Here is a 20,880-nt window from a genome sequence, read left to right on the forward strand (position 1 = left end):
GAAAATGAACTTGAGGAGGTAGGCGGGAGGTAAGCAGGGGACACTCATGGGAAAGCAGGAACACCCTTCTTGGGCCAGGGGGGATGAGGGTGGTCAGGAGCCAGGTAATGGCAATGGATACAGATTTGAGAAAAGTCTTGAACATTCTGGTACATTGGAGGTAGACTGGGTGGGAAAATGGAGTGTGTAGTGGAATGTCCCTCCAGTTTCTGGCAGAGATAACTGGGTTCACCCATCTCCTTTACTGAGATGGGAACCTGCAGGTAGGGAGAGGCTGGTGAGGAAGCCCCGGAGCTCCCTGGTTTTCTTTCAGAGACCATAGAATCTGCCTTTCTTTGTGCACACTGTGGCCTGGCAAGGAGAGGGCCGAATTGTTGTATCGAAGCCTTGTGTGAGAACAAAATACTAAGAAGCAATGGGTCAATGTCCATTCATTTGGTCAGGGCCAGGGTCCTGGAGTTGATTCTGGAAGCTCCTGTTGCTCAGCCTTAACCTCTCTGCTGCCAAGTTGTGGAGAGCACCTTGGCGGTCTCCTGGTGAAAAAAACACATAGCAACTACACTGGGACTCCTCAATGGCTCTGGCCACATGTGATTCACAAATAGACATGTAACCATCTGGGTAGTAAAGGGCCAGTACAGAGAGCCCCATGCACAGGGATAGGTATTAATCTTGGCTCTGGCAAACACACTCCCTGTTGGTCTAGAAGTTAGCCACCCTGGACAGTAGCAGTTCTTCAACAAAGGATTGCTGAATCTGGGCCTCTGTTTGTCCCCATGCAGGGTGGGTCAGTGTACCGGTACCTGTCCTGTATTTCTGGTTCTGGTTATGCTGTTGCATTCCGGATAATGGGGGTGCATATCCAGAAGATAGGGCAGAGTCTGCTGGGATTGTTTTTTGTAAGCTTTCACTTTCAAATGGTGCAGGAGTCAGAGAAGGGTGGATCCTCCTGTTTGGGAGCACTTAGAGGGGGCTCAGGACCCTGTTTTGGCTCAGACCCCTGCAACCTGTTGAGGTTCTGCTTCCCCTCTCATCTGGGAACCACCTGCCTCTCAGGCAAGAAGACCCTATGGCACCCAACTTTGGATTTGGAAGCAGGGTTTGGGGCTCAGAGAAGCTGACTGCAAGTGCAATCTCTGAGAGCAGATCTGGGGTCTGCTGAGATCTCACACTACTGAGTTAGAGACATTCCAGAAGTCTCAGCTTTCTAAGCAGGTAAGTTGGGTCTGAGGATACTTTTGGCCAATAAAAGGAAAGGTGGGAGCAGCTGGCTTTGAGGAAGTGGCTGAGCTTATGGTGAGGGTGTTGGTGCTGGGTAATAATGAGGCTCTGAGAAGACCCAGGACAAATACAGTGATGCCTGCACTTCATTCATTTATTGACATTTGTGTAGCACTACATCCTTGCATGTTGGGGTGAGATCCCGTTACTATCCCCACTTGACATTGAGGAAACTGGGGCAGAACAGGTCAAGAAACTAGCCTAAGGCGGTTGCCTAGAGAGTGGCTGAATATGGCCACTAGAAAGTCAGCAGTCACCTCCAGAATCTGTTCTTCTCAGTACTATTTGCTGCCGGACCCCCACTCCACCCAGCAGTAGGTGGTTTGAAGCCCCTTTTTGTCTGACCAGGACTCATTTTATTATTTCTGTGCTCTCTCTCTCCTGGGATCCTCTTTTTATTTTTTTTTTTTTAAGTAAGCTTCACACCCTCTGCCAACATGGGGCTTGAGCTCATGACTTGAGATCAAGACCTGAGCTGCAATTAAGGGTCAGCTATTTAACCGACTAAGCTACCCAGGCAGCCCCCTCCTGGATTCCTTTGTCCTGAGGCAGAAACTCCTCAGAGATATAGAGGATGAGGATCAACTTTTCATTGGGAATTGATGGAGCCCTCTGTTGGGAGTAAGGCCAGGTCCTTTGTCCTGAGCAGCAACAGGTTGGGGGGAGGTGGGAGCTGAAATTTGGGTGAACTCAATAAGCAAAGGGCCTCAATACAGGATGCGTGTGGTGGGAACCACAATGTCCTTGAGGAGGATGTCGTCTGACTCTCATGCTTCTCAGTGGTTCCCTGGTCATTATTAGGGGGCAGTAGAAGAACAGCACACAGGACCTGGCAGGTCCTTCATGGGCAGGGGCCTGAGTCTGGGCCTGTGTCCCTGGGCATCTCTGGTGGTCTGTGACTCATACAGACTTGGAGGAGGCCCTGTGCTAAGGCAGGAGGGTTCTGCTCCTATGGGCAGAGCAGTCTGTGAAAGCTTTCCGAGGGACTGGGAGGGGTTTCTTGGTACCAGGGTTGTGGGGGCCCATTAGCATAATGACTCTTCTTGTTCTGGGGATTATTATCAGCCCTGAGCCCTTCTGTCTGTTCTGTGGCCCAGAGCTGTGGGTGGCCCTCCTCATCTCTGTAGGTGTTCTCCTGCCTCCTGCTCCTGAGGAAATGGAGGATTGCCGCAGAGGCTCTTTGCTCTCCCATCTCACCTCCTTGCTTCTCTTCTTCTAGTTGCCTGCTGGGGGGTCTGCAGGTAAGTGTGTCCCCATCCCCCTTCCGGCATCTCCCTTGGGTGGGCGAGAGCCTCTGGGAGCCCTGCTGTGTCTCCATCAGGACAGATGGTTATTGGTGGAGGCCCTGGCTGTAGGAACGTTCTGGTGATCCCCCAACTGCTAGTTGTAACTAAATATTAAAGAAGATGGTTTGCGAGGGCAATGGCAGACCTCCCAAGGCTTTGTGTTCTGTCTCATGGAGTTTGGTTGCAGAGCTGAGGAAATTTTCAACAGAGCAGTGGAAGGAGGTATTTTGGGTAGGAGTTTTGCTTTGACTGCTGTAAGGGAGGGTATATGCAAGGTGGCAAACCTGGAACAAACATGTAGTTACGGGGTGGAGAGGTGTCTGAATTCACGTAGGGGCAATGAGATAGAAGAGGGGTTTCCAGCGTCAGAGAAGTTGGGAAAGTAGACCCAACTGAATGAGTAGCTTTGGAGACAGGAGTTTGGAGGGGGAAGAGGGGACTGCAGAGACTCCCAAGGTTTCTCTTTGGCAGTTTGTTGTTTAGCAGTAGAAATATTGATAACTGTGTGTTAGTTACCTATTGTGACAATGTGTTAGTTGCCTATTGTGAGTGTGTTGTCTCAGAAAGCTGACGCAGAAAGCTCAGGGGCATATAGCAACAACCATTTAATTAATCTGTGCATTAAAGCAGTTCACCTCATCTGGGCTGTGTTTGGCTGATGCTTTTTTCTTTTTAATTTTTTTTAACATTTATTTATTTTAGAGAGAGAGAGGCAGAGCATGAGCAGGGGAGGGGGAAAGAGATACAGAATCTGAAGCAGGCTCCAGGCTCTGAGCTGTTTCTTAGCACAGAGCCCAACGCGGGACTTGAACTCACAAACTGCAAGACCATGACTGAGCTGAAGTCAGACGCGCAACCGACTGAGCCACCCTGGCGCCCCTGTGTTTGGCTAATCTTAACTGGGCTTACTCATACATCTTCGGTCATGTAGGGGAAATATGATTAAACACAAAATCTCTCAACTTGGAAATCCTTTTCAGAAAGATAGTAGGGAAAGAAAACATTTTTTGTCATTGCATTAGCATTAACCAGATTGTGTTGTGCATCACAGAGAATCTACCAAGGGATTGCAAAGACAGAAGAAATCTCACCCTTTTACATAGCCATGCAGACACAACTCATTACATACATGTTCTCTGGATAAACAGGTATTAACCTTCAAGTAAGTGGATGTGACAGCAATATTTGTCACAGTTCATTCCAAGTTTGCTTGGTAATTGGGGTGACCAACTCTTGGCTTCATCCAGAAAAAAAAAACCCAAGTTTCCTATCTTAATGACAGGAGATGGTGTTACACTGGAATCATGGTACCCACTGATATTTGGATCTCAGGAATGGGGACAGAGGGGTGCTGTCCTTCTTGACGTTAACAGTTCAGAGAGAGGGCTCCCTGGTTCTTAAGAAAGACATTCTTGGACCTCAAAGCTGGCAAAAGACCTATCTAGTTTTCACAAAGGACTTATATACATTTCAAAGAGGGGAGAAAGCCTCTGAAATCACAAATTTCGTAAAGTAAATGCTGTAAGTAATAGGATGGGAAGGGACTTTCTTCCTCTATTTTCAACAGGGACAATAAACTTCTTACCTTTTTTTTGTCCTTACAGTGGACTTTGGTTGTGTTTCGTCCCATGGGTGTTGTTCAGCTGGCTGTTGGCTGATTGATCTAGGAGAGTTTTAGCTGGAAAAGTTTTGCTAGACTGAGCATGTCCTTCCTGTGTCAGAGGCCAAGGCAAAGGCACAAGCAGTTTCTAGCCTCTGCTAGAGTCACATTCCTTGAACTCTCAGGGACTGAGTCAAGGTGCATGATGGAACCCAGAGGCAGAGTGTGAAGGCACTAAAAATATGTGGCAGAAGCTGAGATAGATAGATGTAAAGGAGGCTGAAGGATTAGGGATATGTTCATCGTCAGACTATCACAGATAGGGCCAAATATGAATTTGTTCAGGATTTGAGTTTGAAACATCTGTGAGGAATTCTGGCAGAGCTAACCCCCAGGGATGTGGATATTAGGGAGATAGCTCAGGAAGTTGGTAGGGTTTTCGATGGTGGAAGCAGATGCCCCGGAGCATATGTGAGGTGAGAAGAGCAGAGAAGGATGTAACCTGGGACCAAATTCCTCTTTCTGTCACTAGGGGTAATGGACATGCCACTCTCATGGTTGGAGAGAAGAGCCCTGCCCTCTGTGCCCAATGCAGGACCCCATGCTCCTTCCTTCTGTTCTCTATGGCAGGGCCACTGCTTTGCTCCCTAGGGAGCCCCCAGAATGCATGCTGCCCCTGGAGTTATGCACAGGAAGACTCTGATGGCATCCCCGGTTTCTGGAAGGCCTCCCTGTGCTCTCCAACTTCTCTCTTGCAGACGTGGGCTCTGTCCCCAAAGTACACATCACCTGGCCAGAGAGGGACAGGGTTTCAGTGCACAGCCTTGGAGTGGCTCCCAAAGCCCCACGTGCAGTGGAGGTCCCTCAGTAGGGAGAAGTTCCTGGCATTCTCAGAGACCCATGCTCAAGATGCTAAAGGGCTGTTCAGTGAGGAGGCTGCCTGGTGGTGAGTGACAGGTCTCCAGGCAATATGACCTGCTCAGTGCTTAGCCTCATCTGACCTGCCGACCATATTGCCAGCTGTTTTGCCTTCAATGCAACTAGTTCTCAGTCAGCACCTGGAAGCCACAAACCAGGTATACTTATGTTGAAACCTTGCCGTTGTACTTCACCATTCTGCTCTTTGCAGCTTCATTCCCCCTTTATGCTTTTTGTTTTAATTATTTTTACTTATGCCATTTTCTCCTCTGTTGGCTTTAATAATACTAGATCATGTTTCTTGATTTCTCTATTAATTATAGTATTTTTATTATTTGTTGACTACCCTTGAGATTCAGCTTTATTTCTTTCCTTTTTTTTCCTTTTCTTTTCTTTCTTTCTTTTTTTTTTTTTAATTAAACTGGGTCCCGAGCTCCACCAGGTGAGGGTCCAATGAGGTTGTGCTGAGCTGACATTAATATTTTCTTCAGCAGGACAGGAAGGAGTCAGTCCTGCACAAATCTGAGCATATGCAGCCTGGCAAAGGTCACAGGAGTGCAGATGCTGGGAGGCAGAAGTTGGTGTTGTCAGAGTGGAGGTTAGAAAGGAGGCTAGGAAGGCTGGAGAGAGTTAGGGAGGAGAGCAGAGAGGGAGAAGGAGGAGGGCCAGGGCCTGGGGCAGGATGACATTTTCAGCACTCTGCTACTAGTGCTGTATGACCGTATTTCCCCACACTTAGTGGCTTGACCCACAAACACTTACTGTCTCACAGTCCCAGGGAACCAGGAATCCAGCAGCACTCAGCTGGGGGCTCCTACCAGAGTCTCTCAGGAGTTTGGGGCTGTTGTCAACACCGAGGCAGGACTTGCTTCACTCAGAACCCCTGAGCTCACTTAGGTGTGTTAGCAGGGTTCAGTCCACATCAAAGGCCTGAGTTCTTCTCTTCTGTTGCTGTCTCTCAGTGCTAGACCACATGCATGTGTCTGTGTCATGACTCAACATAGAGGCCTGTTCCCCAGTGTGAGGATCTGAGAGACAACACAGGTCAGAGTGAGCACGTGGCTGGGCACTGAGAGTTTATAACCAAAACGTGGAATGGGCTTTGGGTCCTGTTGCCATCTTCTGTAGAATAGAAGTGAATCACTAAGTCTAGGCCATACTCCAGAGGAGGGAGTTACACAAGGACATGTATACAGGAGGTGGGGATCTCAAGGAGCCACTGAGGGGAAAAGATGAGGACCCTGACAGGGTCAGTGCCTTTTCCAGAATCACAGGGACTGGTCAAAAGGCAGAACCAAGCATGAATCTAGCTCCATGTCCTTAAAGTTGGGGTTCTGGCTGCACCCAGGCTTTCTGAGGGGGTCTGGAAAAGGTTGTGTTATTGTACCTGCACAGACATGGAGATGGTGTGGGGGTGAGGGTGAACAGGAGGGTGACAGGAGGCATTCCAGCACATTCTTGTCTGAGGAGGACCCCAGGTCAGGGCAACCCACTGAGTGCACCCCTGTCCACATTGCACCCAGTGGAGAGGGAGAGAATGGCAGAGCCTAGAGGTAAGGGTGGGTTCTGACCTTCTAGGCCAAAGCTCCAATCCATTCTGTCTGGTTTGCTTTGGAAATTAGCCTATGATCTTGGGAAGCTTTTGCCCACCCTTCCCATATACTGGGTCTCCAGAATGTGAACACTGGTACACACACACACACACACACACACACACACACACCCCAGTAAGGACGGTGGGGTGGGACCTGAGGAGCTGCAGGTTCAGAGGTGGTGAAGAGATGACGAAAATACGGTTGGAAGCATTTCTTATGTGTGATACTACTCCTCCAATTTCATAGGTATCATCCCAAATATGCCTGAGGACATCCCGAGGAAGTACATGCTAGAATAATCTCCATTGCACAGGAAGGACACAGACCATCCCTGAAGGGCACAATGGCTTATCCAGGGTCAAAATCAGGTAAGAATGAAGACTTGTGTCTGAACCTAGATATGTCTCAAAGTTAGGACCTGGATGCACCCAGACCTTCCCAGGGGACTGTAGAGAGTAGCGTATTGGTGTAACTGTGTACAGATGAGACATTTCATGGAGAAAGGGGGTGAGAAGCCAGCAGCCCAGGGCTCTATTTGCATAGGTGTTATCCTGGAGGGGACTCGGGTAGGTGATCCTAGGCAGTGAAGTTACTGCCTTGACAACAGACCCCAAGAGAACTTGGAATCCCCATAACCAGGCACCCATATTCTAGTATAGTCCCACACCAGGCTCACTTGGCTGGAGACACTTGATAGTAAAAAATGTTTGCTTGCTGTTCTTTCTTTCTGGAGCTCTGGCTTCCAGAGACCCCAGTGGGGAAGATGTTTCAGATGCTGTGGATGTTGGCTCAAATGTCACTCCCAATGCCTCAGGCTGTTTTTCTGAAGGCCCCGTAAAGTAATACAGAGCAGCCTAGGGAAGGCCAGTTCAGCTCAGGGCACCTCTTCGAGCCATCCCTGGGCAGCCCCATTCCCTCCTCTTCAGTTTCAGGGAAAGAGGGACATGTGAGGAGGTCCTGCCTGGGGCTAGGGAAGGTTGGAGGGCAGTGGGTAACCTGGTGGCCCCATCATGTCCACACCAATGTCATGGTGGGTGGGTGGAAAAGGGATTCCTGAGGTGCTTCTTTCCTATGCAAGGGTTAATCCAAGGTCCTTGTGCATGTATCTTTTTCCTCCTTGGTGGAAGTCTGTGCACACTGTGATGTAGTGTGTCTGGAATGGAGTCACATGGGTCTGAGGGCCAGTAAAGGCAGCCAGTCAGGACTCTGAGGCCTCCTGCCTATCTGCTGCACTGTCTTTACAGAACTGCACACCAGAGATGGGGCAGGAGTTGAGTGATGACATCCTCTGCTCAACTTCCGTGAAGGACAGGAATATGCCCCACACCACCAACAGGATGCAGGACCGAAGCGGCTCAGGGGGAGTGCAGGTACCAGGGAGACCCAACAGCCAGGGCCCAGATGTAGCAAAAAGATCCCAGGGCCCAGAAGCCACACTGCTACTCCCCTGAGCCCCTTTGTAGACTTCTGCTCCGAGATGAATCTGGATCCCCAAATCCTCCTCAAATTTGCCTTCCCAGCCCAGCCCCTGCCATGGCCAGATGCAAAGTCACTGTCCACTTATTTGTAGGAATATCACAAAAGAGACCTGAAGTCATTTCACATCTCATCTGGTCTAGAGTATTTTTTCACTGTTGTATGTATTTTCCTAACTCCTGTTCTCAGGTGTCCCTGTTGGCCTGACCATCCTTGCACACCTTCTCCAAATCTGGCACATGATCATCATGAGTAGGGAGATTTTTGCCAGAAGGGACATGGGGCTCATGGTATTTTGTCTGCTGCTCTGCAGTTTGGTTGCCAAGGAACACATCCCTGAGGCTCCTCCAGGTCAGGAGTAGGGGCCTCTCTGGGCTATACAACATTCCAGAAGGGAGATGTGTTACCACACCCATTTAGCTCTTCACTGATGTGGGACTTTGACATGATTCCCTTTTGTTGCCATGTTACAGTGCTCACTGGACATCCTACATGACCTATTACCCTAATCCCTCTAGCCCCAGGAAATGCCTCTGCCTTCTCTTCTCTAGAATGGGCTGTGTTGTCAGAAATCACACGGATGATGCTGTTGATGCAGGGAGGTGCTGTCAATACTCAGCTAACAATCTGACCTGAAATACTCACATGTTCAGTCACTATCCACCTCAAATTCTAGTTTTAACGCCAAAATCCTTTTTCCTACTGTGGGTACCTATGTTTCAGTCTTGCCACAAGCCACTGAAGCCTTGGGGATTTGTTCTGCATTCTGTCCCCTAACCCTCCTGGTGGCCAGTGTGCTGCCTGACTCTGTGTCCCTCCTCTGTTCCACCTCAGGGTAAAAATGCCTCAACCGTGAATAAGAATGAGACCAGTGTGATGTGGACCATCCAGGCAGGCTTGCTGGATAAGCAAGTGTAGCATCCTGTGCCTGTCTTCCTGGGCAGAGACCGCTGCCCCCCCCCCCACCCCCATGTCTCCATGTTCCTGGACATGTACAGAACTTTTCCACTACTGAAAAGGTGCTGGATCTGTTGATTCCAAGGTGAGCACCCTGCCTCTCCACAGCCCCACTGAATTTGGTCACTTACAAGCTTTGAGTCTTGGGAATGTCACCAAACCTCCCCAAGTCTCAGTCTGTTCCTCAGATGGGGGCAGAGTTATTATAGGGACCCAGTGGGGCCCTGCAGGGAAAGTGCACCTGGCATTGTGGAACGGTCTGCTGGCAGGGCTGTGGCTGTGCTGGGTTATTACTGTCCTCTTCTCCATGATGACGTTTCTGCCTCATCTGTCACTGTCACCAGGTCTTGAGCTGGGCCATTTTCCCATTTGAAAAGGAGATTTGAGGCTCCATCTGGGGGTCTGAATCCTGGCTGAGACCAGAGCAGGGATCCCTGGGGGTGAGCAGGTGGCCCCAGGCCCACTCAGATATCTGTGATGGTGCTAGTTGAGGCCCATTCATTCATCAAACATACAGGAAGCTCCACCAGATGCAGACACTTCTTTAGGAGCTGACTGTCATCCAAGGCACAGAGCAGACAACACCCTGCCCTCTAGGGCTCCATTCTACACAGGGGTCAGTGACACTAGGTATGACAAGAGGTAGCATACACAGGACAGGTCATATGATGCCCTCCTGGCCTCCTCTAGGTATGGATGCATCCTTCCTGAGATGGGATGAAGATGGCAGACCCCTGGAGCAGCAGAAAATGTAAGTGGGCTTTAGATAATGCAGGAGGGTCTTCCCCCTCCAAGAGGGCAGCAGGGGGGGGCAGCGAGTTGGAAGGGCTCTGGACCCTGCATCCGACACATCTGCGATTCCTCTGAGCGGGCAAAGGTCTGAGGGCTTCTCCTGGAAGAGGAGAAAGGGGTTCTAGAGAGCCGTAGATGAGGTGTGGGCAGAGTGGGACAGCAGAGGAGGCCAGAGGACAGAGTCACCTCCTAAGAGAGTCCAACCCCATCCCTTCCCACTCCCAGTCCTGCCTCCACCCCCATCCTGGGACCCAGAAAAAAAGGTGTGGGGAGCATCACACTCACCAATCTGGTGGCACTTCAACGGTGGGTGCTCAGCAAGTGCTTCGGAGACCCAGTGAGGGCTCAGGGACCAGATGTCCCCCACCTTGTGGGAGATTAGGGTCAGTGGGGGGACACCCACATGGATGCGAAGTGAGTAAAGCAACATGTAGGCGGAGGAGGTAAAGTTTGAGGTATTAGGAGGGTCCTGAGAAGCCCTGCTGAGAGACGGGTTCCTCTGTTTCCTATTTGTTCCGATATTCATGGAGCACTGGTGTATGCAGTGAGGACAATGAACCGACCAGACACCACCCCTCCCTGCCCACATGGAGTTGAATTCCAGCAGGAAGTAGGCAGGGAGACAGAGCAAAGAGTCCTTCTCCAAGAAGGACAGAGATGGGCCCATCATTGGTTAAGGGCTCCCATTCAAAATGGCTTTTTGCCAGACTCTCCTCAGTGACCAGGACTATCTTAGCAGGAGTGCCAAATCAGAGGTGGACAAGGAGTAGGACCAGCCTCTGGACAGCTGGAGACATAGGAGCCCAGGTTCCCACTGGGTGCCCTGAGACATCAGTCTTGATTCTTCTGCCCACTTCTGTATCTCCAGGGCCATCTTCTCCATTCTGGGCACCTGGATGGCCCACTCCCCTGAGGATTTTTTCCAACCTGCAGAATTTCCCTGCCTGAAGATGCTGCTGGCATACATGGGGCTTAGCATGCTGGGCTCACACCTGGAGCACCATACGTCTGTTTTCCTCTCATAGCTGGGACACATGGAGCCCAATGAGCCAGAGGTTGAGGGTGAGGAGAACTCAGGGTGGGCGATGTGAGCATGTGGAGGGGACAGGGTAGGCCACACAGAACAAGTATCCTTAGGCTGTGTTTGGATCAGGAGCCGTGAGTAGTCTCAGATAACTGTCCCCATGGTCTGCCATCTGGGGAGACTTCCTGGGGGTGGGTTCTTGGACTCAGAAGACATTGACTGGTGGGAGAGGTTTCCTTTATTTGGAAGAGACATGGAAAGGCAATCATGGTGATGATACTTTCTCTTCTTGAAGCTATAGCACCCGTTCCGGAGCAGGATCCAGAACCAACTCAAGAGCTAGCCCCAGCTCCCACTGTGGTGCCTGCTGCAGCTTCAGAGCCCGAGGTGGCTGAAGCCATCACTCCTGCTGGAGCTCAGCAATTAGGAAAAGCAGTGACCCTCCCTGCAGTGTCAGAGCCAGTGCAGGTGGTAGTTATAGCTCTGATTCACTGTCAGGAGCTGGAAGAACCACCTGCACCTTTGGCAGCCCTGGAGCATGAGCAGGCCCCAGCCCCAGCTACTGGGGTTACGGAAGGACTAGAACAACCACTTGCTACAGCTGAACAACCAGCCTCAGCTCCCAAGCAGTGGCTCGTGTCGGCTGCAGCCCCAAAGGATGGCTTCCCCTCCCCTGTCGTTGCTTTTTTTTTTTTTTGAAATTTTTGTTTTTTTTTCAGATATGGAATGGCTTAGTGTATTTTGTTTTATAAGTAAAGTATAAATTGACTTCAAGTAAAGTTTGACTCTGATCCTTTTAAATTGGATGTTGAAGTGTCATTAGGTAGTTTGACAATGTTATACAACCATGACCACTAGGTATTGCTAGAACACTTCCATCACAGAGACACCTGTGCTACTGATCGGTCACTGCTCATTTCCTCACCCTAATCCCTGGAACCACTGGTCTCTCTGTTTCTGTTGCTTTACCTCTTCTGGGATTTTCATGTGCATGGAATCATTCAACATGGCCTTTTGTGTCTGGCTACATATAATGACGGTGATTAATAATTCTTGAAATTTAATGAAAATAACATTTTTATTACAAAGGAATATCCCCCAAAGAACATAGATTATGTGAAGCCCCAAAATGAACTATCTTCATTATGTGGCATAGGGACACCTTTTGTAAGTAAGTTTGACTCGAGAGCCACAAATCACAAGAGAAATGTCTGGACCAGTAAAATACCTGTAAAACCTTTTATTTTCCCGGACAGGCCACGTTTAAATTAGGCTATTGGACATAGTATAAAAATACCACAATAAAATATTAAATCTTCCCATTTATTACCAATATTTTAGGTAATAAAGTATATTATTGAAGGTTTTAGATGAGTTGTTTATTTAGTAAAATAATAATTTAAGTAATGAAGATAGGTGCAGGGTGACTCAGTTGAGTGTCCAATTCTCGATTTCGGCTCAGGTCATGATCTCACAGTTCGTGGGACTGAGCCCCCAGTCAGGGTCTGTGCTGACAGTTTGGAGCTCTGCACAGGATTCTCTCTCCCTCTTTCTGCCCTTTCCCCACTGGTGTTTACTCTTTTTCTTTCTCTCTTTCTCTCAAAATAAACATTAAAATATAACAAATAAATGAATATGAAGAAAAAAGACACAGTCTTAACAACAAATAATTGCCCATAACAAATGGTTTCCCTCTTTCCAGTCCTTTCTCTTTGTAACGTGTGTGTGTGTGTGTGTGTGTGTGTGTGCCTGTGAGTGTGTGTTGGGTTGGGGCGTGGAGGGTTCCAGGACTATGCTCTTATACTACCTAATGTCTCCACAGTGAACAGGCACAGTCATTCCTGTCCCCTTGTGCATTCTCAGTGGCCACACATCATCATTTATTCAGTGTCTCCAGCTGTTGAATAATTGGGCCAATTCCAGTTTTTTGACTGGCATAATTGTAGTGAATGGTATATCTGTGCCATAAATCTCTTTTTTTCTTTTTCAACGTTTATTTATTTTTGGGACAGAGAGAGACAGAGCATGAACGGGGGAGGGGCAGAGAGAGAGGGAGACACAGAATCGGAAACAGGCTCCAGGCTCTGAGCCATCAGCCCAGAGCCCGACGCGGGGCTCGAACTCCCGGACCACGAGATCGTGACCTGGCTGAAGTCGGACGCTTAACCGACTGCGCCACCCAGGCACCCCTAAATCTCTCTTTCTTTAGGACTGATCCCTATAAGCACAATTCCTGGAACATAATTTATATACTTTCTTGAGGTATTGGTTACAGTTTCCAATAGCTACAGTCTCTTTATTAAGTTGGGGCCTTATTTGGGAAAGGAGGGACCCCAGAGATTGAGTGGATACCTGAAGAATTAGGAGGACAAGCCAGGATTGAGCCCATGAGAGTACCTAGGAGTGACCCATAGAGCAGGGAAGAGCCCAAATCCCCCTCATGTGACCACCCTGTCCTATACCCTGGAACACACCTCATCCAGGACCCGTCCTGTGATGCACCCCAGCCACTTCTTCCCTCCTTTTTCATAACTCAGCTTCTAAGTAGAGCACCTGGGCCCTGCTTTCAGGCCAGTGGAGGATGGAGCAGCTGGGCCCTGCTTTCAGGTCTGTAGAGCTGGGCCAGGGCTGTCTGTTTGCTGGCCCTCCACCCTGGCTGGGCCTGTTCCTCTCAGGAAAGAACCTGTAAGTGCAGGTCAGGTCAGTGAGTTATAGACCATCAGTAGGAAATGTAGTTGAATGTATTCATCCAGATGTCGTTTTATTGGCAACAGCAAGAACCACTTGAACTTTTGTGAGCAAGGGAGACCTATACAAATCACATTCAGTGCTCATGGAAGCTTCAGGATAGAGCCTCAGCCAGGGGTTTTGGCACTGGGTATACCCCTAACACTTCTCAGGCTCCTCCGGCAGTGACCCCCTGCACCTGTTAGCCCCAACCTTGGTATCCCTCAAGTTCAATTTTTGTGAGAGAGGGGGCTGTGCTTCCTGTTTAAGATACCATGTGAGGAGAAGGGGGAGTTCCTCCCCTCCCATAAAGTCAACTCAGGGAGAGTCCACTTGATCTGAAGCAGTAAGAGAGGCCATGGGCAGCAACCTATGTCTTCTCTGCCACAAGATGGGGCTCCCCAGACAGAGAAGATAGATCCTCAGAAGGAGGAAACTTGGGGCTCTCCCTGCAGGAAGAGAGAGAAACACCAATGAATGGGGAGCAGGTAAGAGAGGAGAGTCGTGAGGACTAAGGTGGAAAGGCTGCCATGAGCTGGGTTACTGCCATATTGGTCAGGGGCACAGGCTCTGTGGTGGTTTGTTGGAAGTGGCCAGGCTTCATCCTACTGATGTTTCCATCAAAACCCAAATTCACCTCCAGAAAATATTTTCAATACTAAGCACCAAAAGGCACTGGGATCCTGGCATCCAATGAGGCCCAAGATGCTGTGCACCACCGATTGCACAGAAGGGGTGGGGAAGGCAGGTGCCATGGGGCTGAGGGCAGCTTGCTTTGGCTGCTTTGGAGGGAAAGAGCTCCTTCAGTGAGCACTACGACATTTGGCCCAAAGAGGAGCTGACAGTTCAGGGAACTCCAGAGCACAGATCTCAACACTTGGGACTATGTCCAGAGACACAAGCTGTGGGTGATGTCCAGTCCTAGGGCTGGCCTGGGTGTGATCGGTGAGCAACAGTGCTGTGGAAGCCAAATTGAGGGACACTCCACCCACACTGGAGGTGATAAAAGGCTTTCTGGAGGGACAGTTGAGTCAGAGGGAGCAGGGCGTGCCAGGCAGAGGGGACAGAGGATGCAGAGGTTGAGTCCATGGCAGCAGTGGGCTCACAGTGGAGTAACATGTACAGGTACAGCTAAGGATTACTGAGTGTCTTTTTGGGACATGAATCATGTCACTAAATCACATTAACAATTCCATGAGGAAGGTAGAAATGCTGTCCCTCTTTGACTGAGGGAACTCTCCCCTTCTATGCCCCACAGAGAGGCGGAGGCAGGATTCGAATTCGGTGCTTGTCACCCCTGTGGGGCCTACCTGACAAGAAGGCTGCAATCAGATGCTGCAGAAGAGACATCTCAGCCCTGAAGCTACATGAACCTTTGTTCCTGGTGCTCAGGGAGAAACCTCCTCTTTCTCTGATAAAGGCTGGCTGCCATTCCTTGGCCAACAAGCCAAGCCCCAGTCATAAGGGCAGGCAACACTGCCCCCTCAGTTCAGTGAGGTCTTCAGGCCTAGAGATTGGATATGGAGGATTTGCAGACCTCTGGTTTCCTGGGTGGAGCAGTGTGGATGGAGCACAAGTTCCAAAGGCAGAGAGACAGCAGTTCTAGCCCCTGCTCAGCCTCTTTGTAGTTGAGTGACCCCAGGGGTTCCTATGAGCGTCATGGCCCCATCTCTGAAATGGAGAAAGAACTGATGTTGCTAAGTGGGTTGTCAGACGTATCACTTGAGAAATGATTTGTACGATTCTTGTCTGGTGCCTGGAGCACATGAAGAGCCAAGTGGAAAGGCAATCATGTTGGTGACCATTTATCCACATATGTGTTTTTCCTCTTGTTGATTTTGGTATCATCCTTAAGAAACAGATGCCAAAATAAGGTCAGGAAGACTTGTTCTTATGCTTTCTTCTCAGAGTTTTAGTTTTATCTCTTAAATTTAGGTCTTTGATCACTGTGGGTTCATTTTCTATATTATGTTAGGTGAACGTCCACCTTCATTCAGTCGTTCATAATTTTATGTGCCTGTATGTGTAAGAAGGGACATCTTCTAGTCAGCGTATTACTTTAAGTTGTTACTTGCATAGCATTTTCAATAGATCCCAAGGAGACTAGTGCATAAAAGCGAATAAGTAGTCCTTAAAGCAACTGGCGAAGACTGTGAACTAAGTCCTGAAGGAGATTAATTTGGATCTTCTGTTGAAGTGGAGCAGTGTTCTTGTCAAGAGCAGCCAAACACCGCCCTCTGGTGGTCACAAGAGACATTGCCGGAATACTGCTGGGCTGTCTGATCTATCTGCAAAGGAAGCCCCATGCAAAATTAAGACATCCTCACAGGATTCCAGGTAGATCAGAAACACTTCTGTAAAATTCAGTGTTTTTTGGGGGGGGGTGCCTTGCAGGAAACCTATGAGAAAATAAGCCTCTTCCCAAGTGCATTATTTCGAGAAGTATTCATTGAAGAGTTGAGTCAGGCACTGGGTTCCAGGACAGAAAAAAGAGACAAGGTGGCTATCTCTCAAGACGCACAGAGTGTGGGGTGGGAAAGTGTTGGGAAGAACCGGTCTATGTCACAGCTCTATATGTCTGGTTTAAAGAAAACAGTATATCAAAACAAACCATATTTATGGACTCATTTGATTATATTAACAACAAAAGATTTTAGAAAATTTGAAAACTATCACTCCATATGTCTGTGTACTCTCATCCAAGTTAGATGACATCATCTATATTCCCAGTTACCTTTTCACTTATTAGGAATGCATGATATGCCATATAGAAACCTAAATAACCCCACAAAAATGCTCTTAGAACTAATAAGTGAATTCAGCAAAGTTTAAGAACAGAAATTCAATACATAAAAATGTGTTGAATTTCTATACATGAATAACAAACTAGCAGAGAGAGAAACCAAGAAAATAATGTACAGTCTCTCAAAAAGAATAAAATACTTAGGAATAAATTTAAACAAGAAGATGGAAGACCTGTATACCGAAAACCATAACTCATTGGTGAACGAATTACAAGAAGCAGAAATAAGTGGAAAGACGTTCCGTGCTAATGGATCCCAAGAATTAATATTGTCAAAATGCCCACAGTGCTTAAAGCAGTGTGCACATTCAGTGCAATCCCTATCAAAATTTAAGAACATGTCCAAAAATAGAATGTGAAAATAATATTCCTTAAATGTGAAAAGAACCACAAATGGCCCTGAATAGCCAAAGCCATCTTGAGAAGGAAGAACAAAGCTGGAGACATCATGTTTTCTGCTTTCAAACTCTATCACAAAGCTATAGTAATCAAAACAGTATGGCATTGGTATAAAAGTAGACACCTAGATCAATGGAACAGAAACAGAAAGCCCAAAAAGAAACCCACACATATGTAGCCAGTTAATTTACCACAAAAGAGCCAAGGATGTAACATGGGCAAAAAGCAGTGTCCTCAATAGGTGGTGTTGGAAACACTGGGCAGCCACAAGCAAAGGAATGCAACCGGACACCTATCTAACACCATACACAAAAACTAAGTCAAGATGTATTCCAGACTTAAACATAAGAGCTAAAACCATAAAACTCCTGGGTGAAACTGGGGGCAGAACGTTTTTGATCTCCGTCTTGACACTGAGTTTTTGGATTTGACACCAGAAGTAAAAGCTACAAAGCAAAAACAAACAAGTGGGACTACATCAAACCAAAAAGCATCTGCACAACAAAGGAAATCATCAACAGAATGAAAAGGCAACATACTGAATGGGAGAAAACATCTGCAAGCTACATATCCGGTGAGGGGTTAATATCCAAAATATATAAAGAACTCATACAACTCAATAACACAAAAGCAAATAGCAATTACAAAATGGGCAGAGTTCTGAATAGATATTTTTCCAAAGGAGATATACAGATGGCCAAGAAATACAGGAAGAGATGTTCAAGATCACTCATCGCTAGAGAAATGCAAATCAAAACCCAAAGAGATATCACCTATCACCTGTCAGAATGGCTGTAATAAAAAAGACAAGAAATAACAAGGTTGGCCAAAATGGGGAGGAAAGGGCAACAATGTGCTCTGTTGGTGTGATTGTAAATTGGTGCAGTGACTATGGAAAACAATATAAAGGTTTCTCAAAAAACTCAAATAGAGCAACCATCATCACCCAGCAATTTCCCTCCTAGGTATTAATCAAAGTAAGTGAAATTACTAAACTCATAAAGATACCTCCACACCTGTATTATTGCCGCATTATTTATAATAGCCAGGAGGGCATTATGCTAAGTGAAATAAATCAGAAAGAGAAAGACATATACCAAATTATCTCACATATATGTGGAATCTGAAACAAAAAACAAGAAAACAAAATACCACCCCCCCAACATAATAACCCAAACTCATAAATACAGAGAAGATATAGATGATTGCCAAGGTGAGGGGCAAGAAGTAGGCAAAGTAGGTAAAAGGGGTCAAAAGATATAAACTAATAATAATACTATTTTTATTGTTTTAAATTTACATCCAATTTAGTTAGCATATAGTGCAACAGTGATTTCAGAAGTAGATTCCTTAATGCCCCTTACCCATTTAGCCCATCCCCCCTCCCACAGCCCCTCCAGCAACCCTCTGTTTGATCTCTTTATTTGTCTCTTATGTTTGGTCCCTCTCCCTGTTTTTCTATTATTTTTTGCTTTTCTTCCCTTATGTTCATCTTTTTTTTCTCTTAAAGTCCTCATATGAGTGAAGTCATATGATTTTTGTCCTTCTCTGACTAATTTCACTTAGCATAATACCCTCCAGTTCCATCCACGGAGTTGCAAATGGCAAGATTTCATTCTTTTTTCATTGCCAAGTAATACTCCATTGTATATATATACCATATCGTCTTTACCCATTCTTCCATTGATGGAAATTTGGGCTCTTCCATATTTTGGCTATTGCTATAGCACTATTGCTGCTATAAACATTGGGGTGCATGTGCCCCTTCAAAACAGCACACCTGTAACCCTTGGATAAATACCTAGTAGTGCAATTGCTGGGTCGTCGGGTAGTTCTATTTTTAGTTTAGTTTTGGTTTAAAAAAATTTTTTTTAATGTTTATTTATTTCTGAGACAGAGCATGAGTGGGGGAGGGGCAGAGAGAGAGGGAGACACAGAATCAGAAGCAGGCTGCAGGCTCTGAGCTGTCTGCACAGAGCCTGACGCGGGGCTCAAACTCACGAACTGCGAGATCATGACCTGAGCCGAACTCGGTTGCTCAATCGACTGAGCCACCCAGGCGCCCCTCTTTTTAGTTTTTTGAGGAACCCCCAAGCTGGTGAGTAGCTGCACCAGCTTGCATTGCTACCAACAATGCAAAAGAGATCCTCTTTCTCTGCATCCTCGCCAACATATCTGTTGTTGCCTGAGTTGTTAATGTGAGCCCTTCTGACAGGTGTCAGGTGGTATCTCATGGTGGTTTTGATTTGTATTTGCCTGATGATGAGTGATGTTGAGCATTTTTTTCATGCATCGGTTGGCCATCTGGATGTTTTCTTTGGAGAAGTGTCTATTCATGTCTTTTGCCCATTTCTTCACTGGATTATTTGTTTTTTGGGTGTTGAGTTTGATAAGCTCTTTGTCGATTTTAAATACTAACCCTTTATCTGATATGTCACTTGCAAATATCTTTTCCCATTCTGTCGGTTGCCTTTTAGTTTTGCTGATTGTTTCCTTTGCTGTGCAGAAGCTTTTATTTTGAAGAGGTCCCAGTAGTTCATTTTTGCTTTTGTTTCCCTTGCCTTGGAGATGTGTTGGGTAAGAAGTTGCTGCGGCCAAGATCAAAGAGATTTTTGCCTGCTTTCTCCTCCAATATTTTGATGGCTTCCTGTCTTACATTGAGGTCTTTCGTCCATTTTGAGTTTATTTTTGTGTATGGTGTAAGAAAGTGGTCCAGGTTCATTCTTCTGCATGTCGCTGTCCAGTTTCCCCAGCACCACTTGGTGAAGAGACTGTCTTTATTCCATGGGATATTCTTTCCTGCTTTGTCAAAGATTAGTTGGCCATACGTTTGTGGGTGCATTTCTGGGTTCTCTATTCTGTTCCATTGATATGGGTGTCTGTTCTTGTGCCAGTACCATACTGTCTTAATGATTACAGCTTTGTAGTATAGCTTGAAGTCTGGGATTGTGATGCCTCCTGCTTTGGTTTTCTTTTTCAAGATTGCTTTGGCTATTCGGGGTCTTTTCTGGTTCCATACAAATCTTAGGATTATTTGTTCTAGCTCTGTGAAGAACGCTGGTGTTACTCTGATAGGGATTGTATTGAATATGTAGATTGCTTTGGGTGGTGTCGACATTTTAACAATATTTGTTCTTCCTATCCAGGAGCATGGAATTTTTTTCCATTTTTTTTGTGTCTTCTTCAATTTCTGTCATAAGCTTTCTATAGTTTGGCGCATAAATGTTTACAATTGTTAGGTCTTCTTGGTGGATAGACCCCTTGATTATGATATAATGCCCTTCTCCATCTCTTGATACAGACTTTATTTTAAAGTCTAGATTGTCTGATTAAGTATGGCTACTCCGGCTTTCTTTTGTTGACCATTAGCATGATAGATGGTTCTCCATCCCCTTATTTTCAATCTGAAGGTGTCTTTATGTCTAAAGTGGATCTCTTGTAAACAGCATATCAATGGATCTTGTTTTCTTAACCATTCTGTTACACCATATCTTTTGTTTGGAGCATTGATCCCAGCCCAGGGATCTCTGAGCAACTGCCATTGTGTAGGCATGGAGAAGGAGGGCCACAGCCATGAGGAGCAGGTGGGGTCAGGCAGTCAGGGCCCCCGTAGCCATTGAGGCAGGGACAGCGGGGTGGGAAGCCAGGCTTGGGGGAAGACAGACACAGGCCACCGTGGTGGCAGTGGTGGTGGCCACAGGAGGGGGCTCTGTGGTTGCAGGTGGGGCCCTCAAAACCCTGTGGAGAGGAGAGAGATGTTGGGGAAGGCCCTTGTATTATTCTTCCCACTCCCCGCCAAGCGAACTCTCGGGTTAAGATAACACAGATGGCCCTAGAATCTCATATCTGGAAGGGGCCTCAGAGAACATCAGGTTTATCTCCAGTCATTTTATAGATGTTGAAACCATGGCCCATGTTTTTTTCACATAATGACATATTACACAGTGAAAATGGACGAACCACCGTTGTGTGCAACAACCTGGAAGACTAAACACTTAATAGAGTGGTATTAAATGAATATT

The 20,880-nt window shown here is 47.0% G+C and overlaps 1 protein-coding gene across 2 annotated transcripts in view; it reads left to right on the top strand.

Moving 5' to 3' along the window:
* The window catches only part of LOC125165842 (butyrophilin-like protein 1), a 148,364-nt gene extending 136,661 nt beyond the window's left edge, over positions 1-11,703 (top strand). For both annotated transcript variants that reach the window (XR_007152235.1, XR_007152237.1), the window contains 2 exons: positions 10,774-10,967; positions 11,225-11,703. The gene's annotated coding sequence lies outside the window, so the exon portion shown is untranslated. The remainder of the gene's footprint in view (positions 1-10,773; positions 10,968-11,224) is intronic.
* Positions 11,704-20,880: the final 9,177 nt, after the last annotated feature.

This window comes from Prionailurus viverrinus, chromosome B2 (assembly GCF_022837055.1).
Source record: "Prionailurus viverrinus isolate Anna chromosome B2, UM_Priviv_1.0, whole genome shotgun sequence".
Classification (NCBI taxonomy): Eukaryota; Metazoa; Chordata; class Mammalia; order Carnivora; family Felidae; genus Prionailurus; species Prionailurus viverrinus.